Consider the following 13,170-nt stretch of genomic DNA (forward strand, 5'->3'; position numbering starts at 1 on the left):
ATAGCAACGAAAATGCTGAAAAGTGGTAGATTTTAGATTGATGGGGGTTTAGTGATGATATTTATTGATAGCTTGAATACAGTACGGGATGCAAAGGGCAGAACCAAGCAGTATTTCACACACAGAAATGTGCGTTCTACACACAGAAGAACGCACTCGCCTTTAGTGTGGTGGAGAACACACAGACCGTAGGAAGAAGAAAAGGACTCAGGCTCAGCATGCTCCTCAAAAGCATAATTTGTCGTCTAATCTCTGAGACCAAATAGGCAGTGACAGGGACGACAGTTCTAGGGCTTGCGACTGCAAGTCCTAGAGGGGGTAGACATGAGAATCAACGGTGTTTAAATGGCACTAAAGCAACTAGACTCCATGAGATGCTGAAGCAATGAGAACCGTAGTTCCAGTTACTGAAGCACACGGGACTCGCATGGCTGGGTGGCAGAGAGCCGAGGCTGGGACGAAATGAGCCGAGATGAGAGGTGAAGACCACGCTGTTCACGGATGTTTGGAGAGGGGGTAAGTGGTGCGGCCACTGATAAGATTCACTTGCTCCGGTAAGTCATCTCTCACCCATGCTCAAGCAAGAAACTCTAATTGAACTCGGTGGGCCACACATAAAAATAAGGCAGGAAAACAGGAGGGGACTCGCTGGGAAGGACTTTAGTGGGAGAGGGGAGGAGATGAGCGAGGGGAAAGAAGATGGGCGTGACTAAAATTCACTCTATTCATGTATGAAACTGGCAAACAGTATATACGACTCTTAAACAGATGGGGAAATGCTCCAAGGAGCGATCAAGGGCACAAATGCTGCTGACTACTAAGTGTGAAGCCACCTGAATCTCGAGCACCAAATGTAGCAGCGTGGCAGTTTGGTCTTCCTGGCAAGGCAGTGCTAGCAGATGATCAAGGGTGAGCTCCAGAGGAACTGGAGAAAAGGCATGTCACAGAAACACACACAGGAAACACCATTAAGGAGCTTTATCTGCACATATATGGGCTATACGTGTGTGTGTGTGTGTGTGTGTGTGTGTGTGTGTGTGTGTGTGTGTGTGTGTGTTTGTTTGTTTAGGGGGTACATGGGTTAGAACTACACAAGAAACTAGGGTGTTGGGAATGTTTCCACTCTTAATAGAATGATAACAGGAGATGGATAATAAAACCTGATGACCCCCCAAAAAGGGACGAACTGAAGAACGATAAAAGCAAATGAACAAACAGCTCAGTCACACTCAGGTCACAGCCTCAACCACAGTAAACCAGAGTAGGCACCAACTGGGCTGTTCTGAACACACAACTTACTGCGTGCCTGTCTTTTCATTGTACCTGTAGAAGGGAAACCTGCATAGAAAGCAGAAGCAACGGTCCCCACAAGGAATATGGTCTCTGTGCAAAGAACAGAGTAGCCACCCAAAATATGTGTACTTGAAAAAAAAAGTCTAAGAATCTGAGGCATGTCAAGTGCCTTAGGTCTGCCCACTTAATTCCTCAGCAATGAAACGTAAGAGCTAAATATCCCTCGACACTGCTATATGAAATCACAGTGGAGTTTACTTCCCAGAATTGCCCAACCATCTTTCCAATGATTTTTGTGCATTGGCTTCCCCAGCATGATCTTTGCCCAGGGTTCTAAGCAAAAGTAAATGAGGTAAAATGACCTCCCTTTGTGGCCTGACTGACAGAGACACAAACACACAAAAGCCACATGAAAGTGGTGGATAAGTATGAGCTGTTTAGGACAGCACCCCTGCAGCAGAGAGGCCTCTCTCATTGTCTGATGTGGAAACAACGCAGGAAACCCCTCAGGGCCATCAAACCCAAACACCCAATCATAGGCACTTATCCCTTTGGGCATGTTCTGTCAAAGGATCCCACACATAGTTCAACTGAGGAGGCAGTGCCTTTCTGGCACATGTGAATCTACAAATCCCAGCAATTAACCCCCATACACATCTGCCTCACTAATGGGTATCTGAGAATAAACAGCACACACACACACACACACACACACACACACACACACACACACACACACACACACGCTCCCTGCTTGCCTTGCGTCACGGAAGGAAAATGGATAGTGGACCTCACCACACATCTGTGACAATTCACGAATGTTTACGCAGCCATAAAGCTGGTGACCACCAGGCTGAGAGCATGTTTGGCAGGTGCTCACATAAACAAAAGAGGAAGGAGGCCACAAGCCCAAAAAGAAAAGACCAGAATAGGAGGCCAGGCTCACGGGTGCCGGGATGGGAATTCTGGTCACTCTAACGTGAATAATGAGAGCAGACAACCCTCCTGCTAGTGAACTTTGGTAGCATAGAGTGGAATGCACGTGACTAACAGACGTGTCTGCAACAGGCCTCCCTGGATCACATCACAGAGATTTTCCACTGGACGGACAGACAAAAGGATAGGCATAATAAGGAGTGACATTATTCAGAATGGCAGGCTAAATCTTTACCCCCAAAATGGGATCACTCAGCGTGTGTAAGCAAGAAACGTACCCTGTCCCAAACAATGCACATGCAAATGCCATGAAGTAAAACCCCAGCTGGGGCAGGGCATCAAAAGGAAGATTTCCTGCCGCTCAGCAGTTCACTTTCAGTATTTACTCTCTTTGTCAGAGCTACCTCTGCAATAAGCAAGTTATCACCCATGTCACTGCTACTACACCTGCATCTTTTGAATTTCCTCAGTCTTACATCCACGAAACAGCAAAATAAGAATGCAAGTTGTGGTCCACTCAGAGATTCAGCTTCCTGGAAGCACTAGGGTAGATGTGCCAATCATCACCACAAGTACGCCATTGGTTAACGTCATAGGTGAGTGACTGAAACCACCTGGGTGACTTCGGCTTCACATCTGAGTTTCACAGCTTGGTCTTAGTGTATGTACCACATAGACACTGAGGGGAAGTTACACACAAGACAGAGACAAGAAGCAAAACTGCTATGATGACTTAATCAGGATTGAAATACGTATGTGTGAGCATGAAAATGACATAGTGACGTATCATGAATCATTAAAGTATGCTAACAGAAATCCAAAGCTGATGGGCCAGCTTAAGGGGTTACATATTGATGTATTGTATAAATATTTATGGTATGCTTTGATCTATTGTTTTTAAAATGATAGATAAGGATTGCAGAATACCCCAAAGTGCAGAGGTTACTCTTTTCTGAACAAAGAGGAATTAGAAAATACTGAAGGAATTTCTACAGTCTGACTGTAATGTGGGCCTCCACCTTAAGATGAAGGAAAGAAAAACTTGATTCCTTCCTACTTGGACAAATATTTAAGTGTTCACATATCCTTTTGACACTAAAATTGGAGATTGATTTTGTTAATAAAGAAGAGAGAGTCTAGAGAGATAGCTGAGCAGTTAAGAGCTCATGAGGAGGACTCCAGTTTAGTTCCCAGCACCCATGCTGGGCAGCCCACAACCACATGTAACTCCATCTTCAGGAGGGGCCAACGTCTTTGGCCTCTGCAGCCACCTATACTGACGCACATTGCACATACTTACACACAGAACCCCCCCCCACACACACACACATACCCATAGCTTAAAATAATACAATAAACTCTTCAAAACAAGACAAGTGGGGCAAGACTAGGAGAACTTGAAAAGCATCATCTATTTTAATTAACCTCCTCTTCAGTCAAAACATGAAAATCTTCATGTTTATCAGAAAAAAAAAAGTAAAAATAAACTTCAAATTTCTAAGTACTGGCTAAAGTAATTATAAAGAAAAATTGATACCATTAAAATAAACTTTAAAATGATAAAGTTAATGAGCAAGAAAACATAGGGAAAAAACCATTAGTGGATGATATTTAAAAAGTTAAGCAATAGCCAGGCAGTGGTGGTGCACGCCTTTAATCCCAGCACTCGGGAGGCAGAGCCAGGCGGATCTCTGTGAGTTCGAGGCCAGCCTGGGCTACCAAGTGAGTTCCAGGAAAGGTACCAAAGCTACACAGAGAAACCCTGTCTCGAAAAAACCAAAAAAAAAAAAAAAAAAAAAAAGTTAAGCAATAAAAAAGAATGTAGCAAACAGTGACAATGAGTTAATATCCTTAAAAGTTTAGTTATAAAAATTCCTCACAAAACACTGGCGCTTACTACCTAGACATATCCAAGAGCATCCTCACACATGCTTGTTTCCTGCCTTCATCCTAGTGGGGCTGCTAATTAGCACTTAAATAACATCAACCAAAAAAGAAACAATAAAATATGCAAAAAAAAAAAGAATGAGTGCCATCATACTAAAACAATTATTAAAGATGCTACTCAGCAGGAGTGATGTTTTCATCAAAACAAACTCTCTAGCATACTGTTCATGAAGTATAATTATCTGTTAACAGTTTTAAAAGCCAACTGACAGTCTTACTAAGACCCTTATTTGGAAATACTAAATCAGCTACAATTATTCTGTCCTAATGAATCAACCCTCAATTAAATGAAGGCTTTATGTTGGTTGTTAGTGCTCGCGTAGCACTGTGTATGCACCAAATATCTGTGCTTCACAAATACAATGATGATACAGCCTGCAAATATTGGAACAAATGCAATTCAGGCGTGGGAGCTATGGACCACCAGTCCCCTCCCTGCTCACTTCAGTATAAACTCATCCAACCAAAGGGAAGTGTCAAATTTAATAACAGTCTTCCCTTGACAGATTATTATATACACATTAAAATTAGGTTTATTAACAATTTGTCATACTATAAAGCATGCATATTACAATGAGTGAAAATTTTCAATCAAAACTGTGCATCTATGCTACTTTAACTCTACTAATTGCTCATAGAAAGCCTACTAAAGGAGATCACATTAAATCTTAGCAGTAGTTAACTTTCATGTGGGCAGTATTGGAATTTGGCCCTTTTACACATAGATTCCATCGTCATTATTCACTATATTAAACTAATTCATTCATTTTAATTGAAAATATCTGTAAAATACAAATTCCTTAGGGGTCCACAAGATGGCTCAGTGGATAAAGTCACTTCCTACCGAGGTTCACAATCTATTCTTAATTCCCAGGACCCACATGGTAGAGAAAGGGAAAACTGATTCCTACAAGTTGTCCTCTGACCTCTGCATAGGCACTATGTCATACAGACACACAGACACAGACACACACACAAAGATAAGTATTATAAAAATATTTTTAAGAATACAAACTCCTCAACCGTAGAGACAACATATTCAAAGCATAATTATGTATAGTCCAATAGACTTTACTAGATACATGAACTGAGTATTGAGATTATATGAGTATAAACACATTTTTAAGATAAATATAATTAAACTAATTAGCATATTGCAATTTACTTTTCCCAGTTAATAAGATGTCATAGACAGATATTTTATTTCTATAGTCAGAATTTCAGTTTTTAACCACTGTTACTAAAGTGAAAAGCACATTTCCACATGCGTGGAGTAAGAATCCAGGAGTGAGTGGCTCCTTGGCAAAGGCATGTACACAAGCTGTTATATCAGGATTTAAGAATGAGTGAATTAATGAATGGAAAAAAAAAAAACAGAACATGACTTAAACCCCTGCAAGAAGCAGAGTAGCTGGGATTAGAGTAAAACACTGCAGACAAATCTATCTTAGGAGACTAAAGTACCCTTTTACAAGAAAAATTGTCCTCTTAAATTATTCCTTTAGTTTTTTGAGATTGTGACACTGCACCTCTTTGCTTCCCTTCGCTCCCTCCAAGCCCTCCTGTGTCCCCTTCCTTGCTCTCTTTCAAAGTCAAGGCTTCTTTCTTCATTTATTGTCATTACATGCAAATATGTGTCTATTCTAAGGATACAGACAAAACCTCCTCGGTTTATATAATCTTACTTGTATGTATGTGTAAATACTTTAAGAAAAAGAACAAGCTAAAAACAAAAACACAAACAAAACCACCTCTTTGGAGGCGTGTAGTCTTGCCAAATTATTTCTTATTTTAAAAGATCTGATGCTTGTGGACACCTGTCTTTGCTCTTAAAAAAGTAAGTGCAGTTGACATCTCAGTGTAACTATCTGACAGCCAAACACAACTGTGCACTGGTCCTACATGTATGTGCAGCAGTGAGAACAGAGCACAGAGGTGAGCTGGCATGAACACGGTTCATTATGGAACTTCCTGTGTAAAAGGGTTACACATGCCACATGTGTAACACAGCATGCCAAGTGAGTAACGCTTTCCCAGGTCTTACTTCAAGCAAAGCTATGGTTAATGTACCAAAATTCAGTCTAACACTTTTGGGGCATGTAGACTATGTCAAGGGATGGAGCCCCGGATGCCTATATTCCCAGGTTTTGCAGGCACAGCAGGGGCTTCATTAAAATTTGTGATAAAATTCTATTCACCCAAGCTAAATTCTGTTCAGGGACTTGATGGCTACTGATATGTTCTCATCCTCTCTGTGATGAGATTTTTAAGCACTCCAGACAACACACAGATCAAAGCTCAGCAAACTAGAGCCTTGGGGAACACATCCAGCCTCGCTCCTGCCCTTGGAAACAAAGATTTACTGGAACATGGCCAGACTCATTCCTTTACCCATTGCCTGTGGCTACTGTCACACTGCAATTGCAGAGATGAGATGACATAGCTGAGAATCCAAGACCTGTAGGTACTAACATGCTTCTCCCTACCTCTTCAAAAGAGGCTTGTCAATTTCTGATTTTGAATTATGCTCGAAAAATCAATTCCTCGATACTTATTTTCTACTTTCCTTTAAGAGTACTGGTATTTCCAGAACAACAACAAAATAATAGTGCATGTCTGTTCTTATTCTAGAATAGCATGCTCCGTGCTCAGTTGGAGTCAGGTGTTAGGGCTGAGAGTCATAAGTCAAACCCTCTCTCTACATTTGACTACTTAAGTAAATTTCTGGGCCTCAGTTTACTCATCTTTAAAGTGAGGATCATGAAAGCACCTTCCTTAAAGAGTGAGACCAAGAGTTGGGTGACTTTCCCTCAGCACAGTGCCTGGTAACCCATGAAACCTGGATGAGCAGACAACACCGTTCCTATAATGTACTGGCCATTGCACCTCCAAATCACAACTACACAAACTCTGTAACATCTCTATGGGTCTTTCCAGCTCTCAGGCTCTGTAGTTCTCCATGGAGAAGAGACTGAGCTACCCAGGTGCCGGAGTTAATTGTATTTCAGATACCATATGAATGTATGTAAGCTACAGAAAGATACAAAATGTAGATCATAAGTTTGTCCTATGAAATGTAGGGACTGGAGAATATATTCACAGGGGTCGCAGAATATATAGTCTCTGCCAAGCTCTTCTACATACCTTGAAGCTGAACTCTTAAAATCTATTTAGTAACAATCAGCACACAAGACAACAGGGAACTGGCAACATAATCCCATAACCGTGACATCCAACAAGCACAGAGAATGTATGTATATACGTCATCGGCAATTTCTTTTAATTGGAAAGCAGAATAAAGTTGCCCACAATGAGACTTAATTTAATAAAGCAGCATGTTCCCAGTGACTAGTTTATACAGGGAAGATCCTTGTCTCTTTCTCTCTCATGGCTCTCACCCCCATTCCCTTCCCTCCCTCTCCTGCTCCTTCTGAAAGATGGCCACAGGAGAGGTTACCATCAGGGTCTGAGTAACTTAAGATGAGCTCCCACAAAGGTAGGACATTTAGCTGGATTTTAGAGGCTCAACAGGCAGGACTGAGGAGTGGAGCCTGAGTTCTGGAAGGCGAGATGCTGGTCTCCATGAAACCAAAGGGCTACTGGAATCAGGACAATGTAAGAAGACTTGATGAAGCAGATCCCTGAGGCCATCATGAGGATTTGTGGCTTTTCTCAGAAGGTACAGGATACCGCAGGAAGTCCCACAATAGGAAAGTGAGATGAGAGTGGGATATGCCACAAAATAAAGCAGGTCACAGCACAGAGACTGTGGCTAGGAGTAGCCATGAGTCACTAGCACTCTTCCTGGCCTTGAGGTTCTTGGGTGACTCCACAGGACATTCAGACCCAAATAGCTTTACCTTTAAAAAAAAAAGTCTTTTTCTGAAAGCTGTCATTGACTACCATTTTTAACAGAGAGACGTCTAAATGTGTAGCACTCTTGGTCTCCACACTTCCCACTCTAGTGTCTCACTTACCGAGGAGAGAGAGGGTAGAGCCGGGTGGCTTCCGTCATGAATCACACTGAACTGTGCAGCCACATGGGCACCCAAGCCCAGTTTTCACACACCAGCCCTTCAACAAATAAGAAGAGACAGAGGTCAAGTTAGCTCATATTAAAACACTACAGTCTTCGCTTATGAAGGCTAGGGAGTTCCATCAACGCCCTAACAACCAGTACAAGAATCTCTAGCAACACAGGAGGGAAAGAGACACAGTACAGCTCAGTGATCACCGTTAGGAGAGACCTAAATTAGCAATATAGACACCACTGGGGTTTTTTTCTTGGAAAAAAAAAGATAAACTTAAAAAATGATGCTGATTGTTTTCTTTCAAGATTTATTTTAGTTTGAATTCTTCATCTGGGTGTGAGGTGTATGTGCTAGTGAGTGTGGGTGCCCACAAAGGCCAGAAGCTTCAAATTCCCTGCAGATGGAGTTAGAGGCAGGCATAAGCTTCCTGATATGTGAGCTGGGAACCAAATGCAGGACCTCTGCAAGAGCATACACTCTCTTAACTGCTGAGCAATCTCTCCAGCCTGCAGAAATAAAAATTTTAGTGCTGTTCAACATGTGAAAAAAAAAATCTCATGAAACGTCCAAAGGGGCCATTATTTCAAAGTCCCTGGAATTACTTTAAGCAGTTTGAAGATAAAAATGTGCCCATTTTAATGGTTCCTTCATTGTAAATCTTAGACAAAAGTTCCTAAAAATAAAGCATTTCACAAGGTGTTAGTTAAAGGTCGGTACAGCATAAACTACACCTGAGTCTGAGTTGGCACTGTCACATGACCATGTGTTTTCTGCACAGTTATAAGACTTAATAAGAAAAGATATCCAGTATCACAAAATCAATTCACCTCACCAAAAGCCAGAAAACATATTGTATCTCCTCATAAATGTATTCTATTAAAACAAGAAAACCATATTGTAATGCCGAACACATACACAAGAGCCTGAAGTAGGTGGCTCCCCACTTGCTATCCAAGCAGTGACATGTCTGCTCTTGGTGAAGGACATCTCTGACTTCCAAGGCTGAACACCAGCGCCTGCCTTTCCTTTCTCCTTGTTCATCATGTGTCTCTCTTTCTCCTCTTGGTTTCTGCTATTGTACATGTGAAGCACACTGGGGTCCTCTATCCTCACCCACACACTAGAGAACAGCTGTGAACGATGATGAGAAAATGAGAAGACCTTCCAGGACATTCTGCAACTCTTCCACTCAATGAGCCCCATGTGGCACATATCAATAATGATCAAAAGCCAAGAAGTCTCCACAAAATAGCCCACATTTTAATATAATTGCTGAAAGTGTACAAAATGGAATCTGCTGAAATGCCTTTAGGGGTGTCCTGGGTTTTGGGGGCACAGAGAGCGGGGAGACAGCGACACTGCCATTCTATGCGGCTTCCAGCTTCTAGGAGAGGACTATGGAGAGTATGGAGAATTCAAGAGAAGCAAGGAAGTGACTCAGGGCGGCTTTGGAAGAGCTTGCCATGAAGACGCCAGAGGGGCCCAGGTGCAACCCTATCCTCGAGCATTGCCAACTCCAAGGCCTCACTGGGGTCTTCATGACCAGTGATATCATCTGCTGGAAGGGATAAGGTACAGATGCAACTCTTTGAGGCCAAAAGAAAGGTCAAGGAGCTTTCCCCAAGGTAAAGAGGCATGCTCAGTCCAGGAAGATAATGTAAAACAGCCCATTTATTTTTTTTCTCATCACCAATAATATCTCCTATGGGTGTGGCAATAAAATGTTGATTAGGACATTATATTAAATAGCATTTTTGAACACAGGAGTTGTTTCTCTTGGGCCCTACAATCTACTTTATAGCAATTACTACTAAAATTCCTTCACATTTGCTTGTTTAGATCATAGTCTAGGTTTAATAGCAGAATTGGAGAGATCTACTGTTTCCCACTCTGGCTCTGTGTCTGTGTCTTGTGATAACAACACAACACAAAAAATTTAAATTAAAAATAGATGATGAGTGAAGATTTAGCTCAAGGGTAGAGTGCTTGCCTAGCAAGCATAAGGTCCTGAGTTCTGTCCTCAACTCTGAGAGAGGAAAAAAAAATTACATCACAGACTTTCTAACTCCTTAAGTGCTGGTGGCGCACGCCTTTAATCCCAGCACTTGGGAGGCAGAGGCAGGTATATCTCCATGAGTTCAAGGCCAGCTTGGTCTACCATGCTAGTAAGGGCTACACAAAGAAACCCTGTCTTGAAAAACCAAGTATCTACATATGATGAGCCTCCCAATCCTCCCCATGTGAGGTCACAGATTAGTTGATACAGAGCCTCATCTGGACTTAGGAATGACATCCCCAGAACAAAGCATTTTGTTAATTGACAAAGAAGATGAAGAAAAAAAAAAAAAGAACACTTTAAGAATTGAGGACTGGTGGTACAAACAGAGCAGATAATGCAGAAGAGAACATCCCTGCTTAATCCAAACAGGGCCAACCATAGCCAGGGCAGGCAGACAGTCGCAGAACAACTCATCCTGTAAAACCTGCCTCTTTCCTCTTTGAATATTACACTGTGATGGACAGACCACCTGTGGTTGAGAAAAGCACAACTCCCTTCAGAACCTGACATCAGAATAAAAAGACAGGATGGCAACAGGAGTCAGGCACACTCCTACAGCATTCTAACTGTGCCTGTGCTTGCACCAACAGTGAAATGGGCAGCCACTAGCCTTATGCCTGACAGCTAAGCTAGCAACAGCAAGACCTTTCTCCTGAAGCTCAGCCACTATCCAGTCAGCTGTTGAAGCATTTCGGGAACTTATGCAGTTCAAAGGAGCACCTGCATGGGCCAAGGTGCAGGGGCTCGGGTGCAGCAACTGCAGTAGCATACCAAGCCCTTAGCAGGAGTCACGTGAAAGGAACATTCCTCCAGATGGAGAAGCCCATCTTGCTTATGGGACTTGGTCACAGTGAAGACGTAAGTCACAGATCACTCAAAGAAATTCTAGAAAACTGACGGGAGTCAGAAGTAAAGAGGCTGCACTGTCCCAGAGGCACAGGCATCTGACTTAGTAACATCAGTTCCCCATTTGTCTCAATTTCCTGCTGACATCACTCCTTCCTTTTTGTACATGGCATCGACCTTGATACAATCTCTAAAGTTGAACAGAACCACTATGGGGGAAAACAATCTACCTCTAGGAATGCAAGTGCGGAATTATCACTAGAACTCTTGTTGATGCACAAATAATTGTTTCCAGAAGTTTCATCTCACAACTAACTCCATGGGTTCTTAAAGTGTCTCCAAGTGAAAATGATGAAACGAAATGTAAGCATCAATTACGGCTTACTAAGTGCCCATCAGCACAAGGCTTTGAACATAAATATGCTTTATTCTCTCTGATCACCCTACTCAGCAGGAGGTAGTGTGGATTTATAAATTCTTGTGGAGACCGAAGTTCAGCTAGACAGCAGCCTTTATTCTACAAATCCAAGAAATAAATGCACATTTTAGGCAGAGTTCATCTTGGGGTTTTGAGAATACTAAAATCACATTGAAAATCAAATGAAAATAGAAATCAAATTAAAATAGACAGACTTTCCACCTAGTATCATAATATCTAAAAGAAACTTTATCAGATAGAGGCTTAATAAACCTAAAAAAGGTCAGGCTAGGATTTCTCAACTTGGAAGATCTGAGCAGTGGCAATGTCTTGTCATCAGTGTGTAGGTCCCATAGTAACTATGTCCTACACATCCTGATGGCAATGTTTAGGAAAGAGCTAGAAAACAATTCAGAAAGAAGCTGTGCTCTCAGGAGATTACACAAAGCATTATGATTTTTCTATTATATAATTTAACAAATACTATGAAGCTGGAGGGAAGCAAAGTTAATTGCAGGTAAAACAGTCAAAAAGCTACCCGAGGGAAAAATGACAGGGGACACTGGCTTCAATTGATGAGTAGAAAGAGGTTAGAATGTGAAAAGAGGTGATGAAATACGTCCAGCTGGATAAATTACAAGTGGAGGAAATAGCAAACTCATCAGCCATGACTGAGAATCATCAGCAGTAAGTAAAGAGGCATTGTGGTCAACCCATGCTGAGTTGGACATGAGTGTCTGGTACCATCGTTTGGGTTTGGTGTATTGACAGAACTGAGGCATAGGGCCACCACAAAAAGGACTCCACAAGAATACACAAGGAGCAGGACTGTCTGGAAGAAAGCAATTCTGCTAAGGAGGAAAATGAGGACCGCAGAGAACTAGGAGCCACAAGCAGAAAGATGCCCTTTTTTATCATGTTTTCATGGGAAACAAGAAAAATGAAAGAATTTCCTTTAAAAAGCTAAGGAACAGGGAGGGATAGCCTCCCAAATGTTGGGGTATCAGAGAAGTGCCTGGCAAGGGAGCGAGTCCCCACATCCACATCAAAACTACCACCACACATGACCAATGCGAGAAAGACCCAAGGGAGCCACACTAGATACTGATAGATGGGAAAGCAGATGACAAACAGACTCCAGGGAACGTCAACTGCAGAAAGAGATGAGACCTAATACAAAGGAGAGGAGAGGAGAGGAGCTGAGGTTCAGTGGAATGTCAGGATAAGAGGATTTTAAAAGCATCAGCATGGCTGTTCTGCAGAGGACAGGAAAAGGGAACCATAAGGCAGGCCAGGGGCTAAACAAGAGACCTTTCATTATTAGAAGTTTTGAAGAAATTGTTAACCTTGAAATTGCAAAGAAAGGCCTTCCCCAAATCAGTTCCTAGGGGGTACACTTTGATCCCTTCAAATATTCTGTGAAATAGTAGTCCACTTGAATTTCATGATATTGTAATACATGATAGATAGTCTATGCTAACAATGGGGTCTATGGTGTGGGCTTTGTGCCACTCATCACGGGTCTGACTTCAGTATGGGTTGTAGACTATGGTCAACCACATAGGCAATCAGCCATACTTACCTGATCCATTCCCAATAAAACCCTGGAAACCAAGAACAGGGGTTTGCTTCTTTGAGTG

The 13,170-nt window shown here is 42.1% G+C and overlaps 1 protein-coding gene across 8 annotated transcripts in view; it reads right to left on the reverse strand.

Annotated features, from left to right (window-relative positions):
• The window catches only part of Sema5a (semaphorin 5A), a 469,252-nt gene that overhangs the window by 354,815 nt on the left and 101,267 nt on the right, over window positions 1–13,170 (reverse strand). For 7 of the 8 annotated variants that reach the window (XM_052743006.1, XM_052742999.1, XM_052743001.1 and 4 more), the window contains one exon: window positions 8,154–8,250. The exons of the other annotated variant lie outside the window; for it this stretch is intronic. The gene's annotated coding sequence lies outside the window, so the exon portion shown is untranslated. The remainder of the gene's footprint in view (window positions 1–8,153; window positions 8,251–13,170) is intronic. 8 annotated transcript variants of the gene reach the window in all.

This window comes from Peromyscus californicus, unplaced genomic scaffold (assembly GCF_007827085.1).
Source record: "Peromyscus californicus insignis strain IS unplaced genomic scaffold, ASM782708v3 Scaffold_18__1_contigs__length_77618521, whole genome shotgun sequence".
Taxonomy (NCBI): domain Eukaryota; kingdom Metazoa; phylum Chordata; class Mammalia; order Rodentia; family Cricetidae; genus Peromyscus; species Peromyscus californicus.